General features: G+C 48.1%; 1 pseudogene; it reads left to right on the plus strand.

Moving 5' to 3' along the window:
* On the plus strand, positions 1-22,386 carry LOC135520627 (epsin-1-like; annotated as a pseudogene).
* Positions 22,387-22,420: the final 34 nt, after the last annotated feature.

The raw sequence follows: 22,420 nt of genomic DNA on the forward strand, positions 1-22,420 counted from the left end.
AGTTCCGCCATCTCCTTGTACCATTCGAGCTACAACAGGGTCAGTATAGACTTAATTTAGATGTTAAGTATGGTAAATTGTCAACAGTTATTAAATGTTATAAGTAATATTGAGAGAGTGAACGTTCCATAACCATCAGTTTTATATTAAGGATGGTGGTGTCACTCGATCAGATCATAAATACCACTCCTATTCTGTTGCCACTTGAACTGCTAGCAACAGGGTTCAACGTTATCTCATCTGTTTGTACTGTTGGCTACTTCAGTTCCCTAGCTAGGTAAATAGCAATGATTCATTCAGTGTCGTGACAGGAATACCTATATTTAGTTCGTCGGGTTTCTCTTTCACGCTTTCCCCTTAACCCCCAACACAATTGTAAAACGTTAAAATTGTTCGCAACTGAGAAAGCCAAGGAGAAGGGGAGTTAACGGTAAGTAGCTAACGTTTTCCAGCTGATAGTTGGGAGGGTGGTACCAGATAGCTAACGTTAGCCAGCCTATAGCTAGCTAACCAATTAGTTAGTGTTCCCTTTTATCTGGTTTGGATGACCTTCTAAGTTTGCCAACCAAGTTCGTTACACTTCCCATTTTGTTCTTTGACAGTAGTCGTTTCAAGTATTTCCTGTTGTAATGTTTGCATTAGTGTTAAATTGCTGTGTAGACTGCTGTGAGAGATGATAACTGGTTAGCATGCTAACTGGGTGGGGGTCTCTGGCTCAGGAGGGTGTGTGACTGTGATAGCGACTAGCAAGTGGGAACGAGCGTAGTGGCCACAGTGTCTCTGACATTGTCATGATCGTTACACCGCCCTTGTTTTTCTGGCGTTAGCACAAATATGGGTTGGTAGCGCCATAACTTTAAGCTTGCTAGCTAATTCAACAGTTTGGTAGTTAGCTTCAGATAGCTAGTTGCATGTGTATTGCATGTTGGGATTTGATTGCTAATAATGTATCTGCCATTGAATGCACATTGTATGTCTAGTGTCAGTGAAACCAAGCAAGTTCTGATACTTATTCCACTGTAAGCTGTCCTGAATATTTAAATGGTGTTAGCTAAGCTCCTTATCAACAGTTGAATCTGACAGTACAATAACATAGCTACATACAACACCCGGACGTCTCCTGTCCTGTAGCTATGTTATTGTACCGTCAAGTTCAATTGTTGATAAGGAGCTTAGCTAATGCAGTGCTCCACATTATGATGTGTAGGGTTGAGGTCATTGCCATTTTAAATTCAGCACAGGATATGTCTGTTTCAAAGAAATATCACTTTTTTTGGGAGTATTTCTCAATTATTGAATTGGAATTTCAGATCTCTTCCTCACTTTACATAGAAGTGGCCTGAACCCTGTTGATGTGTTGAATTGTGAGAGATTTGGGCTAAGCTTGTCCCTTATCTACATTTGGTCTTGGTAGATGCCTTGTGTGAACTTTGGAACGTTGCTCCAGTAATCTCTAAACTGACTTCAGGAATGGTTATCTCTCTGTGTTATGCAACCTCGTCTCCTATTAGTACTGTACAACCTGTCGTCTTCCACTCCTTATTAGTCTGCTCGGCCACACTGCGAGGGTCATTCAGCAGCACTGGAACAATTCTGTCAGAGAACACAGTTAAATCATATAGGAATATGCTGTACCTACATATTAGATGAGTTTGTTAGTCACATACACAGGCTCACAGATGTAATTGCAGGGCACAGTGAAATTCTTAAGCTCCGAGCTCCAACAGTCCAGGTCAAAAAGAGAAGTGAATGAAACCCACTAAAATTATTCATGCCACAGCATTGTTAAACAGTCCACAGAGTACTAACAGTTCAATGGTGTCAAAATAGTGACACTGTTCAAGCCTGCATGCCATGCTCATCTGACAGCATTAAGTGTGTCAGATAGTGAAAGTGAATCAAAGGAAAGTAGGGGGCTGGGAGTTTTTCATAGATGTCAACCATGCCTGTCCTGGAATTATGTGTGGACAAGAACATCAAGTCTTGCGCACCCCTGCCCAAAACACTGTGCCTAATTCCAATTAAACCCTGCCTGGTTTGTGTTGTGTTTGTAACAGGTGTGTGTGTGTGTGCTGCCTTTCTCTCTCTGTTGACATAAAGGAGCACTATGTCCACTAAAATTGATTGCTGGTTTCATTTCTTTCACGCAATGTTTTCCTATTCATCTTGTCTCTTGATGTCTCTCTCTGATCTCTCTCTCTCTCTCTCTCTCTCTCTCTCTCTCTCTCTCTCGATGTGTCTCTCTCTCTCTCTCTTGATGTCTCTCTCTTGATGTCTCTCTCTTGATGTCTCTCTCTCTCTCTTGATGTCTCTCTCTCTCTTGATGTCTCTCTCTCTCTCTTGATGTCTCTCTCTCTCTTGATGTCTCTCTCTCTCTCTTGATGTCTCTCTCTCTCTCTTGATGTCTCTCTCTCTCTCTTGATGTCTCTCTCTCTCTTGATGTCTCTCTCTCTTGATGTCTCTCTCTCTCTTGATGTCTCTCTCTCTCTTGATGTCTCTCTCTCTCCCTCTCTCTTGATGTCTCTCTCTCTCGATGTCTCTCTCTCTCTCTTGATGTCTCTCTCTCTCTCTTGATGTCTCTCTCTCTCTTGATGTCTCTCTCTCTCTCTCTCTTGATGTCTCTCTCTCTCTCTTGATGTCTCTCTCTCTCTCTCTTGATGTCTCTCTCTCTCGCTCTTGATGTCTCTCGCTCTTGATGTCTCTCTCTCTCGCTCTCTCTTGATGTCTCTCTCTCTCGCTCTCTCTTGATGTCTCTCTCTCTCGCTCTCTCTTGATGTCTCTCTCTCTCGCTCTCTCTTGATGTCTCTCTCTCTCGCTCTCTCTTGATGTCTCTCTCTCTCGCTCTCTCTTGATGTCTCTCTCTCTCGCTCTCTCTTGATGTCTCTCTCTCTCGCTCTTGATGTCTCTCGCTCTTGATGTCTCTCTCTCTCGCTCTCTCTTGATGTCTCTCTCTCTCGCTCTCTCTTGATGTCTCTCTCTCTCTCTTGATGTCTCTCTCTCTCTCTTGATGTCTCTCTCTCTCTCTTGATGTCTCTCTCTCTCTCTTGATGTCTCTCTCTCTCTCTTGATGTCTCTCTCTGATCTCTCTCTCTCTCTCTCTCTCTCTCTCGATGTGTCTCTCTCTCTCTCTCTTGATGTCTCTCTCTCTCTCTTGATGTCTCTCTCTTGATGTCTCTCTCTCTCTCTTGATGTCTCTCTCTCTCTCTTGATGTCTCTCTCTGATCTCTCTCTCTCTCTCTCTCTCTCTCTCTCTCTCTCTCTCTCGATGTGTCTCTCTCTCTCTCTCTTGATGTCTCTCTCTCTCTCTTGATGTCTCTCTCTTGATGTCTCTCTCTTGATGTCTCTCTCTTGATGTCTCTCTCTTGATGTCTCTCTCTCTCTCTTGATGTCTCTCTCTCTCTCTTGATGTCTCTCTCTCTCTCTTGATGTCTCTCTCTCTCTCTTGATGTCTCTCTCTCTCTTGATGTCTCTCTCTCTCCCTCTCTCTTGATGTCTCTCTCTCTCGATGTCTCTCTCTCTCTCTTGATGTCTCTCTCTCTCTCTTGATGTCTCTCTCTCTCTCTCTCTTGATGTCTCTCTCTCTCGCTCTTGATGTCTCTCGCTCTTGATGTCTCTCTCTCTCGCTCTTGATGTCTCTCTCTCTCGCTCTTGATGTCTCTCTCTCTCGCTCTCTCTTGATGTCTCTCTCTCTCGCTCTCTCTTGATGTCTCTCTCTCTCTTGATGTCTCTCTCTCTCTTGATGTCTCTCTCTCTCTCTCTTGATGTCTCTCTCTCTCTCTCTTGATGTCTCTCTCTCTCTCTCTTGATGTCTCTCTCTCTCGCTCTTGATGTCTCTCGCTCTTGATGTCTCTCTCTCTCGCTCTCTCTTGATGTCTCTCTCTCTCGCTCTCTCTTGATGTCTCTCTCTCTCTCTTGATGTCTCTCTCTCTCGCTCTCTCTTGATGTCTCTCTCTCTCTCTTGATGTCTCTCTCTCTCTCTTGATGTCTCTCTCTCTCTCTTGATGTCTCTCTCTGATCTCTCTCTCTCTCTCTCTCTCTCTCTCGATGTGTCTCTCTCTCTCTCTCTTGATGTCTCTCTCTCTCTCTTGATGTCTCTCTCTTGATGTCTCTCTCTCTCTCTTGATGTCTCTCTCTCTCTCTTGATGTCTCTCTCTGATCTCTCTCTCTCTCTCTCTCTCTCTCTCTCGATGTGTCTCTCTCTCTCTCTCTTGATGTCTCTCTCTCTCTCTTGATGTCTCTCTCTTGATGTCTCTCTCTTGATGTCTCTCTCTTGATGTCTCTCTCTCTCTCTTGATGTCTCTCTCTCTCTCTTGATGTCTCTCTCTCTCTCTTGATGTCTCTCTCTCTCTCTTGATGTCTCTCTCTCTTGATGTCTCTCTCTCTTGATGTCTCTCTCTCTCTTGATGTCTCTCTCTCTCCCTCTCTCTTGATGTCTCTCTCTCTCGATGTCTCTCTCTCTCTCTTGATGTCTCTCTCTCTCTCTTGATGTCTCTCTCTCTCTCTTGATGTCTCTCTCTCTCTCTCTTGATGTCTCTCTCTCTCTCTCTTGATGTCTCTCTCTCTCGCTCTTGATGTCTCTCTCTCGCTCTTGATGTCTCTCTCTCGCTCTTGATGTCTCTCTCTCTCGCTCTCTCTTGATGTCTCTCTCTCTCTCTCTCTCTTGATGTCTCTCTCTCTCTCTCTTGATGTCTCTCTCTCTCTCTTGATGTCTCTCTCTCTCTCTTGATGTCTCTCTCTCTCTCTTGATGTCTCTCTCTCTCTCTTGATGTCTCTCTCTCTCTCTCTTGATGTCTCTCTCTCTCTCTCTTGATGTCTCTCTCTCTCTCTTGATGTCTCTCTCTCTCGCTCTCTCTTGATGTCTCTCTCTCTCTCTTGATGTCTCTCTCTTGATCTCTCTCTCTTGATTCTCGCTCTCTCTCGATTCTCGCTCTCTCGATTCTCGCTCTCTCGATTCTCGCTCTCTCGATTCTCGCTCTCTCGATTCTCGCTCTCTCGATTCTCGCTCTCTCGATTCTCGCTCTCTCGATTCTCGCTCTCTCGATTCTCGCTCTCTCTCTCTTGATTCTCGCTCTCTCTCTCTTGATTCTCGCTCTCTCTCTCTTGATTCTCGCTCTCTCTCTCTTGATTCTCGCTCTCTCTCTCTTGATTCTCGCTCTCTCTCTCTTGATTCTCGCTCTCTCTCTCTTGATTCTCGCTCTCTCTCTTGATTCTCGCTCTCTCTCTTGATTCTCGCTCTCTCTCTCTTGATTCTCGCTCTCTCTCTCTTGATTCTCGCTCTCTCTCTCTTGATTCTCGCTCTCTCTCTCTTGATTCTCGCTCTCTCTCTCTTGATTCTCGCTCTCTCTCTCTTGATTCTCGCTCTCTCTCTCTTGATTCTCGCTCTCTCTCTTGATTCTCGCTCTCTCTCTCTTGATTCTCGCTCTCTCTCTCTTGATTCTCGCTCTCTCTCTCTTGATTCTCGCTCTCTCTCTCTTGATTCTCGCTCTCTCTCTCTTGATTCTCGCTCTCTCTCTCTTGATTCTCCCCCTCTCTCGCGGTGTGTCTCTCTCCCCCTCTCTCGCGGTGTGTCTCTCTCCCCCTCTCTCGGGGTGTGTCTCTCTCCCCCTCTCTCGGGGTGTGTCTCTCTCCCCCTCTCTCGGGGTGTGTCTCTCTCGGTGTCTCTCTCTCTCTCGGGGTGTCTCTCTCTCGGTGTCTCTCTCTCTCTCGGGGTGTCTCTCGATCTCTCTTGCTGCTTTTCTTTTTGTCTACTTGTTTCTTCTCCTCAGTTTGGCTCCTCTCCTCTCTGTGTATTAACTCACTGTACACTTTGCCCTGGCTGCTATTTGTTTTGTGTTGTATTAACAGTTTTGCAACCCCTCTTTCTCTGTGTGGGGCAGATTTTCCGTGGAAACCGACAGCCAGACGGTTGCCATGTCGACCTCATCGCTACGGCGACAAGTGAAGAACATTGTCCACAACTTCTCAGAGGCAGAGATCAAGGTTCGCTCGTCCTCTTCCCTATTTTCTCTCTTCCTCTCCAACCACTTTTCCACCCACACCTCACACCTTTATATTTTTTATTCTTCTGTTACCCATTGTCCTCTTCCTCCTATCCTCACCACTTCGTTCAAGGCCATCTCACCTCAGTCTTCCCCGCCTCTACTTCGTCCCTCTCCAACTCTTTCTTCCTCTCCTCCCTTACTTCTGTCTTAACTACTCTTAACTATTGGTACTTACAGGGAGTACACAGTGGAATGTATTCTTTGGTATCTCACCTCTCGCTATCTGGGTTCATGTAATCATGTTATCCATTCATCATGATGATTCTGTCCAGCCTGTTTATCATCACATCATCTCCACACCCCAGAGAGTAGGAGAGATGATCAGTTAAGGTGACCTACGATCACGGCTGTGGGCCTATCAGGGGGTTCATTTGATTAAAGTACTTTGCATAATTGTTTTGTCTGTTTTTACATGTTTAGTCGGGAGCTTTGTATCGTAATATATTTTGTTGGCTTGAGCCTGCCAAGGGAATGAATAGTCTGTTGTCTTGATATAAACTACCAGTTGATTAATCAATTCATTGATCAATAAATCACACCTTAGATTGTTCAATGTTGAGTGCTTTTGGGGCGTCAGGTAGCCTAGTGGTTAGAGCGTTGGGCAAGTAACCGAAAGGTTGCTCGATCGAATTACCGAGCTGACAAGGTAAAAAAAATCTGTCCTTCTACCCCTGAACAGTTAACCCACTGTTCCCCTGTAGACCGTCATTGTAAATAAGAATTTTGTTCTGAACTGACTTGCCTAGTTAAAAAAAAAACCCGTCCCTGGTCTCTCTCTCCCCCCCCGTCCCTGGTCTCTCTCTCCCCCCCGTCCCTGGTCTCTCTCTCTCCCCCCGTCCCTGGTCTCTCTCTCTCCCCCCCGTCCCTGGTCTCTCTCTCTCCCCCCCGTCCCTGGTCTCTCTCTCTCCCCCGTCCCTGGTCTCTCTCTCTCCCCCCGTCCCTGGTCTCTCTCTCTCCCCCGTCCCTGGTCTCTCTCTCTCCCCCGTCCCTGGTCTCTCTCTCTCCCCCCCCGTCCCTGGTCTCTCTCTCTCCCCCCGTCCCTGGTCTCTCTCTCTCTCCCCCCGTCCCTGGTCTCTCTCTCTCTCCCCCCCGTCCCTGGTCTCTCTCTCTCTCCCCCCGTCCCTGGTCTCTCTCTCTCCCCCCCCGTCCCTGGTCTCTCTCCCCCCCCGTCCCTGGTCTCTCCCCCCCGTCCCTGGTCTCTCTCTCTCTCCCCCCCGTCCCTGGTCTCTCTCTCTCTCCCCCCCGTCCCTGGTCTCTCTCTCTCCCCCCCGTCCCTGGTCTCTCTCTCTCTCCCCCCGTCCCTGGTCTCTCTCTCTCCCCCCCGTCCCTGGTCTCTCTCTCTCTCCCCCCGTCCCTGGTCTCTCTCTCTCTCCCCCCCGTCGCTGGTCTCTCTCTCTCTCTCCCCCCACTCCCCCGTCCCTGGTCTCTATCTCTCTCCCCCCCCGTCCCTGGTCTCTATCTCTCTCTCCCCCCGTCCCTGGTCTCTCTCTCTCTCTCCCCCGTCCCTGGTCTCTCTCTCTCTCTCCCCCCGTCCCTGGTCTCTCTCTCTCTCTCCCCCCGTCCCTGGTCTCTCTCTCTCTCTCCCCCCGTCCCTGGTCTCTCTCTCTCTCTCCCCCCCGTCCCTGGTCTCTCTCTCTCTCTCCCCCCGTCCCTGGTCTCTCTCTCTCTCTCCCCCCGTCCCTGGTCTCTCTCTCTCTCTCCCCCGTCCCTGGTCTCTCTCTCTCTCCCCCCCGTCCCTGGTCTCTCTCTCTCCCCCCATCCCTGGTCTCTCTCTCTCTCCCCCCATCCCTGGTCTCTCTCTCTCTCCCCCCGTCCCTGGTCTCTCTCTCTCTCCCCCGTCCCTGGTCTCTCTCTCTCCCCCACACCCCCCGTCGCTGGTCTCTCTCTCCCCCACCCCCCCCCCCCCACCCCCGTCGCTGGTCTCTCTCTCTCTCTCCCCCCCACTCCCCCGTCCCTGGTCTCTCTCTCTCTCTCACTCCCCCCGTCCCTGGTCTCTCTCTCTCTCTCACTCCCCCGTCCCTGGTCTCTCTCTCTCCCCCCCGTCCCTGGTCTCTCTCTCTCTCCCCCCCGTCCCTGGTCTCTCTCTCTCTCCCCCCCGTCCCTGGTCTCTCTCTCTCTCCCCCCCCCGTCCCTGGTCTCTCTCTCTCTCTCCCCCCGTCCCTGGTCTCTCTCTCTCTCTCTCCCCCCCCCGTCCCTGGTCTCTCTCTCTCTCTCCCCCCCCCCGTCCCTGGTCTCTCTCTCTCACTCCCCCGTCCCTGGTCTCTCTCTCTCTCTCTCTCTCACTCCCCCGTCCCTGGTCTCTCTCTCTCTCTCTCTCTCCCCCCCTCCCCGTCCCTGGTATCTCTCTCTCTCTCTCCCCCCTCCCCGTCCCTGGTATCTCTCTCTCTCTCCCCCCGTCCCTGGTATCTCTCTCTCTCCCCCCCCTCCCCGTCCCTGGTATCTCTCTCTCTCTCCCCCCCGTCCCTGGTATCTCTCTCTCTCCCCCCCCCCGTCCCTGGTATCTCTCTCTCTCTCCCCCTCCCCGTCCCTGGTATCTCTCTCTCTCTCTTCCCCCTCCCCGTCCCTGGTATCTCTCTCTCTCTCTTCCCCCCCCCGTCCCTGGTATCTCTCTCTCTCTCCCCCCCCCCGTCCCTGGTATCTCTCTCTCTCTTCCCCCGTCCCTGGTATCTCTCGCTCTCTCTCTCTCTCTCTCTTCCCCCCGTCCCTGGTATCTCTCTCTCTCTCTTCCCCCCCGTCCCTGGTATCTCTCTCTCTCTCTCCCCCCCCGTCCCTGGTATCTCTCTCTCTCTCTTCCCCCGTCCCTGGTATCTCTCTCTCTCTTCCCCCGTCCCTGGTGTCTCTCTCTCTCTCTCTTCCCCCGTCCCTGGTGTCTCTCTCTCTCTCTCTTCCCCCGTCCCTGGTGTCTCTCTCTCTCTCTCTTCCCCGTCCCTGGTGTCTCTCTCTCTCTCTCTCTTCCCCCCGTCCCTGGTGTCTCTCTCTCTCTCTTCCCCGTCCCTGGTGTCTGTCTCTCTCTCTTCCCCCGTCCCTGGTGTCTGTCTCTCTCTTCCCCCGTCCCTGGTGTCTCTCTCTCTCTTCCCCCGTCCCTGGTGTCTCTCTCTCTCTTCCCCCGTCCCTGGTGTCTCTCTCTCTCCCCCCGTCCCTGGTGTCTCTCTCTCTCTTCCCCCCGTCCCTGGTGTCTCTCTCTCTCTTCCCCCGTCCCTGGTGTCTCTCTCTCTCTTCCCCCCGTCCCTGGTGTCTCTCTCTCTCTTCCCCCGTCCCTGGTGTCTCTCTCTCTCTTCCCCCGTCCCTGGTGTCTCTCTCTCTCTTCCCCCGTCCCTGGTGTCTCTCTCTCTCTTCCCCCCGTCCCTGGTGTCTCTCTCTCTCCCCCCCCGTCCCTGGTGTCTCTCTCTCTCTTCCCCCGTCCCTGGTGTCTCTCTCTCTCTTCCCCCGTCCCTGGTGTCTCTCTCTCTTCCCCCCGTCCCTGGTGTCTCTCTCTCTCTTCCCCCCCGTCCGTGGTGTCTCTCTCTCTTCCCCCCCGTCCCTGGTGTCTCTCTCTCTCTTCCCCCCCGTCCCTGGTGTCTCTCTCTCTCTCTCCCCCTTGTCTCCAGGTGCGGGAAGCGACGTCCAATGACCCATGGGGCCCCAGCAGCTCTCTGATGTCAGAGATAGCAGACCTGACCTACAACGTAGTGGCCTTCTCTGAGATCATGAGCATGGTGTGGAAACGACTCAACGACCACGGCAAGAACTGGAGACACGTCTACAAGGTGAGTGAGTGAGAAAGATCTGTTCAAGATTGAGCATAACAACGGGTGACGAAGTCTGTCTGGTTTGTCTGCTCACTGTTGTATGTGTGGACATAGGAATTAGAATACTAGAATGGACATGACCAAAGAGAGACCACAGTCTGTCATTTCAAATGGGAACAAATTAGTCATAGTGGGCAGAACAAGCAAGCAGGTGGGCAGAGCCAAGCACGATCTAGCGAGATCGTATTGGCGAGTTCTAGCATGCATTTGCATATTTTCTAGCATGCTGTAACATTTTAGTTTTGGGAAGAGAACTGTATTAAGATAAATTGTTTTATCGATGAGAAAATGTGCAGAATGTGTGCCAAAATCCATCTCGTTCCATCCACTGCCGGCCACTGGGCTTCCTCTCACTACCATATTTGGTAGTGAGTGGAAATGCCAAACAGATGCTTCACATTTATACATCCGGTGAAATATGTCTCATTGTTCTAAGGCTTCATATGACAGTATAAAAGATCTGTAATTTTGTCCAGTGAATAGGTCAGCCAGTGATGATATATTGTGCACATTATGCTTGTTAGCTTGTCAGTCAGTTTCAGTGGAATTAATGATTCCATTAATTTTTCAAATTAACTGCCATAGACGCGTTAGAGGTCAATGGAACGCAGACTGTGGGGGATGGAATAAGGACGCCGGATTGGCACGCGTTCAACCAATCTGATCAAACAAAGTGGATATTGGTCCAATCCGTCATGGTTGATATATTGTAACATCCCCACAATGTGGTTACTTAAGTCCCATTTGTCTGTTTTCACTGCATTTAGATGGAGTTCCTTTTCAGCTATAGAAGAAACTGACTGCTAAATGCTAACTCATATAAACTGGTAGCATAGCTACACTACATGACCAAAAGTATCTGGACACCTGCTTGTCGAACATCTCATTCCAAAATCATGGCCATTAATATCAAATAAAATGTTATTTGTCACATACACATGGTTAGCAGATGTTAATGCGAGTGTAGCGAAATGCTTGTGCTTCGAGTTCCTACAATGCATTAATATCCAACGAGTAATCTAACCTAACAATTTCACAACTACCTTATACACACAAGTGTAAAGTCCACAATCATCTCCTTTGTTTAGTTGACGTTGAGTGTGAGGTTATTTTCCTGACACCACACTCCGAGGGCCCTCACCTCCTCCCTGTAGGCCGCCTCGTCGTTGTTGGTAATCAAGCCTACCTCTGTAGTGTCTGTAAACTTGATGATTGAGTTGGAGGCGTACATGGCCATGCAGTCGTGGGTGAACAGAGAGTACAGAAGAGGGCTGAGAACGCACCCTTGTGGGGACCCCGTGTTGAGGATCAGCGGGGTGGAGATGTTGTCACCTAGTCCAGGACCCAGTTGCACAGGGCGGGGTCGAGTCCCAAGGTCTCAAGCTTGAGGACGAGTTTGGAGGGTACTTTGGTGTTAAATGCTGAGCTGTAGTCGATGAACAGCATTCTCACATAGGTATTCCTCTTGTCCAGATGGGTTAGGGCAGTGTGATTGCATCGTCTGTGTACCTGTTGGGGCGGTAAGCGAATTGGAGTGGGTCTAGCGTGTCAGGTAGGGCGGAGGTGATATGGTCCTTGACTAGTCTCTCAAAGCACTTCATGATGACGGAAGTGAGTGCTACAGGGCGATAGTCATTTAGCTCCGTTACTTTAGCTTTCTTGGGAACAGGAACAATGGTGTCCCTCTTGAAGCATGTGGGGACAGCAGACTGGGATAAGGATTGATTGAATATGCCCATAAACACACCAGCCAGCTGGTCTGCGCATGCTCTGAGGGCGCGGCTGGGGATGCCGTCTGGGCCTGCTGCCTTGCGAGGGTTGACATGTTTAAATGTTTTGCTCATGTCGGCTACAGTGAAGGAGAGCCCGCAGATTTTGGTAGCGGGGTGTCAGTCGCACTGTAGTGTCGTCAAAGTGAGCAAAGAAGTTTAGTTGTTTAGTCTGTTTGGGAGCAAGACATCCTGGTCCATGACGGGGCTGGTTATCCTTTTGTAATCCGTGATTGACTGTAGACCCTGCCACATACCTCTTGTGCCTGGGCCGTTGAATTGCGACTCTACTTTGTCTCTATACTGACGCTTAACTTGTTTGATTGCCTTGCGGAGGGAATAGCTACACTGTTTGTATTCGGTCATGTTTCCGGTCACCTTGCCCTGGTTAAAAGCAGTAGTTCACGCTTTCAGTTTTGAACGAATGCTGCCATATTGAGTTAGTCCCCCTTCGCTTTGTGCAAGGGGACATTGTCATGGTGAAATGGGACAGGGCCTTCCCAAACTGTTGCCACGAACTTGGAAACACATAATTGTCTAGAATGTCATTGTATGCTGTAGTGTTAAGATTTCCCTTCACTGGAACTAAGGGACCCGGACCATGAAAAACAGCCCTGGATCATTATTCCATCCCCAACAATCTTGACAGTTGGCACTATGCATTGGGGCAGGTAGCGTTCTCCTGGCATCTTCCCAAACCCAGATTTGTCTGTCGGACTGCCAGATGGTGAAGCGTGATTCATCACTCCAGAGAAGACGTTTCCACTGCTCCAGAGTCCAATGGCGGTGAGCTTTACACCACTCCAACCGATGCTTGGCATTGCGCATGGTGATCTTAGGCTTGTGTGCGGCTGCTCTGCCTTGGAAATCCATTTCATCAAGCTCCCGACAAACAGTTATTGTGCAGACGATGCTTCGAGGCATTTTGGAACTCTGTAGTGAGTGTTGCAACTGAGGACAGACTTTTTTGTTTTTTGTTCACACTACACGCTTCAGCACTCGCCGGTCCCGTTCTGTATGGTTGTGTGGCCTACCACTTCATGGCTGAGCCGTTGTTGCCCCTAGACATTTCCACTTCACAATAACAGCACTTAGAGTTGCCCGGGGCAGCTCTAGCAGATCCTCCACTAAATTTCACAGTGGGTGCGAGACCTGGAGAGGCCTACAAGCCACAGTGTCTCGCACCCACTGTGAAATTTGATGCAGAATCAGTGACGATCTGGGGGTGCTTCAGCAAGGCTGGAATCGGGCAGATTTGTCTTTGTGAAGGACGGATGAATCAAGCCACGTACAAGGTTGTCCTGGAAGTAAACTAGCTTCTTTCTGCTCTGACAATGTTCCCCAACTCTGAGGATTGGTTTTTCCAGCAGGACAATGCTCCATGCCACACAGCCAGGTCAATCAAGGTGTGGATGGAGGACCACCAGATCAAGACCCTGTCATGGCCAGCCCAATCTCCAGACCTGAACCCCATTGAAAACCTCTGGAATGTGATCAAGAGGAAGATGGATGGCCACAAGCCATCAAACAAAGACGAGCTGCTTGAATTTTTGCGCCAGGAGTGGCATAATGTCACCCAACATCAATGTGAAATTCTGGTGGCTAGCATGCCAAGACTCATGAAAGCTGTGATTGAAAATCAGGGTTATTCCTCTAAATATTGATTTCTGAACTCTTCCTAAGTTAAAACATTAGTATTGTGTTGTTTAAAAATGAATATGAACTTGTTTTCTTTGCATTATTCGAGGTCTGGCAACACTGCATCTTTTGTTATTTTGACCAGTTGTCATTTTCTGCAAATAAATGCTCTAAATGACAATATTTTTATTTGGAATTTGGGAGAAATGTTGTCAGTAGTTTATTGAATAAAACCAACATTTTAATTTTACCCAAACACATACCTATAAATAGTAAAACCAGAGAAACTTATAATTTTGCAGTGGTCTCTTCATTTTTTCCAGATATATACAGTGGGGCAAAAAAGTATTTAGTCAGCCACCAATTGTGCAAGTTCTCCCACTTAAAAAGATGAGAGAGAACTGTAATTTCCCTCATAGGTACACTTCAACTATGACAGACAAAATGAGAAAAAAAATCCAGAAAATCACATTGTAGGATTTTTAATGAATTTATTTGCAAATTATGGTGGAAAATAAGTATTTGGTCAATAACAAAAGTTTATCTCAATACTTTGTTGGTCAAACGTTTTCTGTAAGTCTTCACAAGGTTCACACACTGCTGCTGGTATTTTGGCCCATTCCTCCATGCAGATCTCCTCTAGAGCAGTGATGTTTTGGGGCTGTTGCTGGGCAACACAGACTTACAACTCCCTCCAAAGATTTTCTATTGGGTTGAGATCTGGAGACTGGCGAGGCCACTCCAGGACCTTGAAATGCTTCTTACGAAGCCATTCCTTCGTTGTCCGGGCGGTGTGTTTGGGATTATTGTCATGCTGAAAGACCCAGCCACGTTTCATCTTCAATGCCCTTGCTGATGGAAGGAGGTTTTCACTCAAAATCTCACAATACATGGCCCCATTCATTCTTTCCTTTACACGGATCAGTTGTCCTGGTCCCTTTGCAGAAAAACAGCCCCAAAGCATGATGTTTCCACCCCCATGCTTCACAGTAGGTATGGTGTTCTTTGGATGCAACTCAGCATTCTTTGTCCTCCAAACACGACGAGTTGAGTTTTTACCAAAAAGTTATATTTTGGTTTCATCTGACCATATGACATTCTCCCAATCTTCTTCTGGATCATCCAAATGCTCTCTAGCAAACTTCAGATGGGCCTGGACATGTACTGGCTTAAGCAGGGGGACACGTCTGGCACTGCAGGATTTGAGTCCCTGGCGGCGTAGTGTGTTACTGATGGTAGGCTTTGTTACTTTGGTCCCAGCTCTCTGCAGGTCATTCACTAGGTCCCCCCGTGTGGCTCTGGGATTTTTGCTCACCGTTCTTGTGATCATTTTGACCCCACGGGATGAGATCTTGCGTGGAGACCCAGATCGGGGGAGATTATCAGTGGTCTTGTATGTCTTCCATTTCCTAATAATTGCTCCCACAGTTGATTTCTTCAAACCAAGCTGCTTACCTATTGCAGATTCAGTCTTCCCAGCCTGGTGCAGGTCTACATTTTTGTTTCTGGTGTCCTTTGACAGCTCTTTGGTCTTGGCCATAGTGGAGTTTGGAGTGTGACTGTTTGAGGTTGTGGACAGGTGTCTTTTATACTGATAACAAGTGCAAACGGGCCATTAATACAGGTAACGAGTGGAGGAGAGGAGCCTCTTAAAGAAGAAGTTACAGGTCTGTGAGAGCCAGAAATCTTGCTTGTTTGTAGGTGACCAAATACTTATTTTCCAATGGGCCAAAATACCAGCAGCAGTGTGTGAACCTTGTGAAGACTTACAGAAAACGTTTGACCAACAAAGTATTGAGATAAACTTTTGTTATTGACCAAATACTTATTTTCCACCATAATTTGCAAATAAATTCATTAAAAATCCTACAATGTGATTTTCTGGATTTTTTTTCTCATTTTGTCTGTCATAGTTGAAGTGTACCTATGAGGGAAATTACAGTTCTCTCTCATCTTTTTAAGTGGGAGAACTTGCACAATTGGTGGCTGACTAAATACTTTTTTGCCCCACTGTAGGTGTATAGAGGCCCATTATCAGCAACCATCACTCCTGTGTTCCAATGGCATGTTGTGTTAGCTAATCCAAGTTTATCATTTTAAAAGGCTAATTGATCATTAGAAAACCCTTTTGCAATTATGTTAGCACAGCTGGAAACGGTTGTTTCTGATTAAAGAAGCAATAAAACTGGCCTTCTTTAGACTAGTTGGAGCATCAGCATTTGTGGGTTCGATTACAGGCTCAAAATGGCCAGAAACAAAGACCTTTCTTCTGAAACTCGTCAGTCTATTCTTGTTCTGAGAAAACAAGGCTATTTCATTTGAGAAATTGCCAAGAAACTGAAGATCTCATACATCGCTGTGTACTGCTCCCTTCACAGAACAGCGCAAACTGTCTTGGTGATGATGACATGAACCTGTATTGGGGTTAGTATCCATACAAGCATTATACACTGATTTTTACCTCAGTGTGAAATGTACATAAACAATAGCCTAATTGTAGGCTAATACTGCTGTGGGGAAATGAGGAGATTCGGGATCTTCCTTCACTGCCCTTTCCTGTACTCTTCCTTGGCAATTCCGTTGTTTTGGTCGAGTTCGATTAACCTCTTTAACACATCTATGGCTGCCATTCTCGTCCTGTTCTGGAACTTTGAGGGTTTATGACAGAGCATCTCCAGTAATGTAATATCTCTGTGGTTTCTACTGTACTGTGTGTTCTCCAGGCTATGACTCTCATGGAGTACCTCATAAAGACGGGTTCAGAGCGCGTGGCTCAGCAGTGCAGAGAGAACATCTACGCTGTCCAGACGCTCAAGGACTTCCAGTTCATCGACAGAGACGGCAAGGACCAGGTACGACGCGCTCGCACGCACATGCACACACACTGTACACACATTCCCAAACACACACTGGTACGGGATCACTACTCGCCTCTCATTGAAGGACTTTACAATGTTTTCACTGTGACCTCTTATACAAACACAGAGTGAAAGCCAACAGTAACATGTTTATGGGCTGGTAATGGCAATATAGCAGGTCACAGGGAAACACTGATGGAAATGGAACGACTGAAACAGGAATGTAGCACTTACTTTGCAAGCAAATAACTGACATTTATCAACTATTTAATGACACAGCTGCATAGTTAGTAAGGTTGTGCACTGAGTTGTATGTACTCATGTTCATTCACCTGCGTGTGTCAGGGGGTGAATGTGCGGGAGAAGGCCAAACAGCTGGTAACACTGCTGAAGGACGAGGAGAGACTACGAGAGGAGAGGATCCATGCCCTCAAGACCAAAGAGAAGATGGCACAGACCACCAGTGGTGAGAAACAACTACATTACCCAGCCTGCACCAGCCACCAGGGGATCTGAAACAGATCGAGGAGGAAAGCAAACCATAGACAGAAATGTAGTTTTAAATGGTCTGCTGTGATGCAGAGCTGCCCTGATCCTGGAGAGATGCATGTGGTTTTTGCAGGCTTTTGTTCCTGCCCAGATGCAAACTATAACATTTTCTTTCCCCTCCTTTCCCTGTTCTCCGTTCCCCTCATCCTGTCCCCCAGCCTCTTCGGCCCCCTCAGCTCCAGGTCTGGGGGGTGGAGCGCTGTCTCAGGGCTCTCACTCTGGAGGGGCGGACCCAGAGCAAGCGTGGCCACAGAGCTCCGGTGAGGAGGACCTGCAGCTGCAGCTGGCCCTGGCCATGAGCAAGGAGGAGGCGGAACAGGTATACAGTACAGCCAGCCTGGAGCTGGTGGAGGATAGGCAGAGCCCCCGCTGGCCAACCACACTGTTAACCTGCGGTCCAATGGCTTGATAAACGGGTTGATTTGTATAGGATATATGCACTGTACACCCTACAACCACTATACATAGAACACATATATATGGTGACACTTAACTACAGTCCATAACAGAAGTATCCGGGCATAGCAAGGTTAACCCAGGACAATGTGTGTTTCCATTCACTCACCTTTACCCTCTGACCCCTGACCCCCAGACTACTGTGGCCCCTCTGGAGGACGCAGAGCTCCGCTATGCACTCACACTCAGCAAGGAAGTACAAGAACAGGTCAGGGGGCAAAGGTCACCTGACCGGCCGATCATCATCTACCTATCTACCTTTCTGTCTACCCAGCTGGCGGTCACTCCATCGATTCTTAATCCCAATCAAAATGAATGATATTTATAGGAATGATCTGTTTCATTAATTCCAAACATACACATGTCAATGGGTTAATAATATAAGAGGGTAAGAAGGAAAGAAGTAGTTTTAAAAATAAATCCCCTATGATTTAATCAGTGTAAAATTATGCATGGCAAAGACTTCATCATTTGAATGACTCGATTTAACCCTTTCTGAATGAGTGATTACTCCCTTTTTTCTTCTGTTGCAAATGACTCTGTTCTGAACGCATGCTTCAAACTACACACACAATGACATACCTTTAATTGAGTGTGTTTAAGTATCTTCCAGTGCCCGCACTCTGCAAGTTGGAGGGCAGTATTCAATCAACACCGGTATTCAGAAGTTTAGAGGGTAAGGCAAAACAACTCTACCTTTAGCATAAAGACAAACTGGGTAAAAACAACCCATGTTCTTTTGTCTCACAAAGTTCTTAAGTATAGATAAAGCCTCAATGTAATTTTATGACCCTGACTTCGTTCTAGAATGTCAACTTCCTTGTAGAAGCACAAGAAGAGGACTTGTTTTGTCTGCCCATGAATATTTCTGGATACAGGTAGTAGTTGAATAGAGAGCCCTGGCAGATAGTCCACGTCCACTATGGCTGGGACCCTGACCAGTTTCTTCAGAAGGTGAAAGAAGAGGAAGCTGCCCATAGCGGCTGGTCTAGAATCAGTTTTTGATTTCCTCAAGGAAGGGAGAATGTTTTCCAACTCCCTAAGTTGGGTTGAGGGGAGCTGATCTGAGAGCAGCCACTAAAGGCAGAATCTCTCCTGAAGCTTTGCATCATGGTCAGATAGTGCTTCCTGGGGGAGTGAAATTAGGTTGTTCCCTAGACACTGATCTAATGTCAGTTTAGCATTTTCTCCCCAAATGGCTTTGGCTACAATTTGGAGGTAGTAAGCTGATCCTAGATCTGTGCCTATGGGCTGGCCTGCCCGAGCGCTTGTCGCTGGTGATGACATCACAGCTGTATGTGATTGGCAGGAGGAGAGGCTGCGCAGGGGGGACGACCTGAGACTGCAGATGGCCATCGAGGAGAGCAGGATGGAGAAGGCCAAGCCAGAGGAGGTGTGTTTGGTGACGTGTGTGTACGCCAGCCATAGGGGAGGGGTGGATGGGGGCTACACACACTCTTTAGACAATACCACTCAGTTCCTCTTTCTCTCTCCTGGTGTTACCTGCTGTAGTTGTGTCTCTCACCTGTGCATTCTGTGATTGGAGAGAACTGAAAGCTAAGGTAGTGTAGGCCGACACCAGAAGGGTTTCTGAGCCCTAGCAGGTAACTGACTGTAAGCTATGATATTTCCTACAGGAACCTTTTAGAATTAAAGTTGTGCTTAAGAACTGAAAGCGTTTGCCAATTATCTGACTGACATCAACAGACCGGTCCCCAGACCACAGGTTGAGAAACAAGAAACACCCCTCGCTCTCTCCCGTCCCGGTACTAGTTGATCTATCCCTTCTTTCATCCTCTGCTTTTATCAAGGCAACTGTGTGCGTTGCCTGTGTCAACATTTGTTTAGTGTGTATGTTAACTGACTGTATGCTCTGATTTTCATGTTGTGTGTATGAGAGACGGACTACTCTAGCCTTGAGTTCATTGACTCTTGGTGTCTGTTCAACATCAGTGTGTAGTTATAACCTATGTATTATCCTCTCCCAGAGTGCGTTAATGGAGCTGAGTGCTGTGGACCCCTGGGGGGCTCCTGCTGCTGCCTCTGGGGGCTCTGCCGGCCCCTCACCCCCTCCCACAGTCCCCCTCCCAGCCCCCTCTGGCCCCTGGGGCCTGGCCCCTGCAGACCCTTGGGGAGCCTCGTCGCCTGCCTCACCCCCCAGCGTAGACCCGTGGGCTAGTGGAGGGACGGCCCCCCAACGATAGCCCCCCCGCCAGACCCCTGGGGAGAGACAGCCTCAAGAGTCAACTCAGTTGACCCCTGGGGACCCTCAGGTTAGTGACCTCTGACAATTACTCCCCTGGCCTCGTCTACACCTGTTACCCTCATTCCGTCTCCTTGTCCCACACCCCTACCTCCACACACTGGACATCAATACATTTGGTCTATTTTCCCAATACTCTTCAAATGGCCAGCATGTTTATAACATTTGGAATGTGACCCTCCATATCTCAGTCAGGGGTATCTCTGGTTTCAATAAAAGATCTCTGTCCGTTCTTACCTCCTTTCAAGTAAAAAGACTGTCTTTCCAGCTCTTCAATAGCAGTACAGATAAATGAGAGAAAGTGAGGAAAGGAAGCCAAATTGGACTATTGGGATCCAGCTCCTTGTTCCCTGAATATTGTATTACGTTGTGCAGGGTTGTATTCCATTCCTGTTCAGTTCAAGAGATGAACAATCCTCATTGAAATTAAATTCCACTTTTGAAATCTTAGATGGGAATTCCAATTCATCTTTTGAATTGACTGACTTGAAATGGTATTGACCCCGACCCTGGTGTTGTATGTGAGCCAAACCCCTGCCTGTCTCCCTCCCCCATAGCTGTGACCCCCCCCAGTGTCGACCCCTGGGGCCCCTCTGTGCCCCTCTCCACCACCTCCTCTTTTGGGGGGCCAATAGACCCCTGGGCTGGGGACGGGGTTGACCCCATCATCACCTCTGACCCATGGAGCGACTCCGCCAAACACACTAATGGCACAGGTACATCCACACACACACTGACACATAATGGCAACGACATGTGGATGAGATGCTCATTGAGCACCCCCCCATTCACCCACAAACACAGTTGTCTTTCATTCCATCCTCCCTCAGTAATACTGGTATAATGCTGTGGTGTCTAATCTGGTTAGTCACTATAAATACAGAACTCCATGTTCACCTTCACTCTCTCTGTCTCTCGGTCTGTAGGACACCCAGAACTGCGAGGTCAGTTAACGGGCGATAGTGCGGGTTCTCCGGTGCCCTTTGACCTCACATCTCTGTGCTCTTCACTTCCTGTCCGTAAGACCCCCGAGTCGTTCCTGGGGCCCAACGCATCTCTGGTGGACCTGGACTCACTGGTGTCTTCTAAACCCAAACCTAAACAACCTCCTCCTCCATCAATCTCCTCCTCAACACACAACCCCTTCCTCCAGACCACAGGTACTGATAACACACATAAGCACATAAATACACACACACATTTTGAAGCACTTTGTGTTTGTAATAAATGAAAGTGCATTGATTGAAGTATTCTCTCCTCTCCAGCCTCGTCTTCAGCCCCTGGCATGGCAGTCACCCCGGGCAGCACAATCTCCAGCAGGGGCGTTTCCCCGACGCCACCCCCCACCTCCAACCCGTTTGGCGCGGCCGCCCCCATGTCCTCCACACTGGGCCTCAGCAGCGTCCGCACCAGCCCTGTACCACCCAACCCCATGGCATACCCTGGCATGGGCTTGGGGCCTATGGGGATGGGAGCACCAGGCCTGGGGATGGGCATGATGCAGAACCCCATGGGAATGTCCCCCTACGGCGGGCTCTCGCCCATGGGTCCTCCTGGGTCCTCTCACTTCATGGGGCCCGGAGGGGCCCTGCCCCCACAGCTGAATTTTGGGGGGCCTACGGGGGCAACTGGAGTGATGGGAGCCGGGGGAGCAGTGGGAGGGGCCGGAGTGACGGGCGCCAGCACCAATCCCTTTCTTCTTTGAGGGCGTTTCGGCACCCCACCTTCCTCTTCAACACCCAATCCAGGCCCTGCCCCACCCCCTGGCTCATCTACTGCCTCCCCTTCCCCCAGAGCGATCCTTCTTCAACACAAACAATTTATGTTTCCAATAAGAAACGTGTGTACATCTCTATATTTAAAGAAAATCTGAATTTGTTATTTTCTTTCAGAAGCATTTACATGTATTTTTCTCCAAGTTCAGATGAATTTCAACAACAAATATTTTGGTTCCTTTCATTTTAGTGGGATGTAGCGGGAGGGAAATAGACGTTTATTTATTTTTATTTCATTTTAATGCGTTTTGCTTTCTTTCAGTCCTTTCTGAAATGAAGGTGGGTGTTTGAGAGTTAGGCTTCATCAGTTATGTCACACTGATATAATATTGTATTATTGCACTGACAGAGATGGGACATGGCCACTAACAAACTGAAACACAAACAAATTCCTGTACTTGCCTCTTCCTTTCTTTGTCTGAAAAGAGGAGGATTGAAGGAGGATTTGATAAAAAAAACTCCTGAACAAGATTTGGACTGAAAAAACTGGCATTAACATTTCAGCCACAATATAGTCAAATCATTCAGTAGCTGTTCTATTTTTTATTTCATGTCATTTATTTCTCTTTTTTTCCGCTCCTGGGAATGAATAAACAAGGGGGGGAAATTACGCAATTATGCCATTAAATCAAATGCTTATTTTTTTCTTGTCTTGGAAATCAAGAGGGCATCTATTGAATTGGTTGAGGAGAGATGGAATGTGTTTTGTGGAAGAGGGTGTGTGTGTGAATGTGTCTCTGTCTCCATTCATCCTGCGTCCTCGCTTTTTTTAGCAAGATACAAATCTATTATTTTTGTTTTTAAAAATTGTCACTTGTATCGATGCTATGTGATGTTGGGATTTCAAATGAGGTATTATAAGGATCACATTTTTCTGCCAATTTTATTTCACAAATGTTTTGTATTAATCAGAAGCATAGTCTTTCTCACTCTTTCATACAGGATGTCTCGTCTCCAGGTGTCTCGACATGACTGGACCCTCTCCTTTCTGACCCTCGTTCCTACGGGCGCAGAGCTGCAGATGCTTCTTTTAAAAAGACAATTCAATGAATGAACGAACTTAAACAACAGGGGACTTGATGACATGCTCCATGCTGTTTCTTTTCATTTAGTTTGATGAATTGATTGTTATTTTATATCAACTAAAAGATCTCTTTTATTGGGTAAGGTCACATTTTGTGTGGTGTTAACTGTGAACATTCACATTTGAGAAGTGAAAAAATAAAATAAATTTAAGAAATAAAATAAATCCACAAAGGGTACGTTTCTTTACGTTACATTTG

The sequence above is a fragment of the Oncorhynchus masou genome, chromosome 29, assembly GCF_036934945.1.
Source record: "Oncorhynchus masou masou isolate Uvic2021 chromosome 29, UVic_Omas_1.1, whole genome shotgun sequence".
NCBI lineage: Eukaryota > Metazoa > Chordata > Actinopteri > Salmoniformes > Salmonidae > Oncorhynchus > Oncorhynchus masou.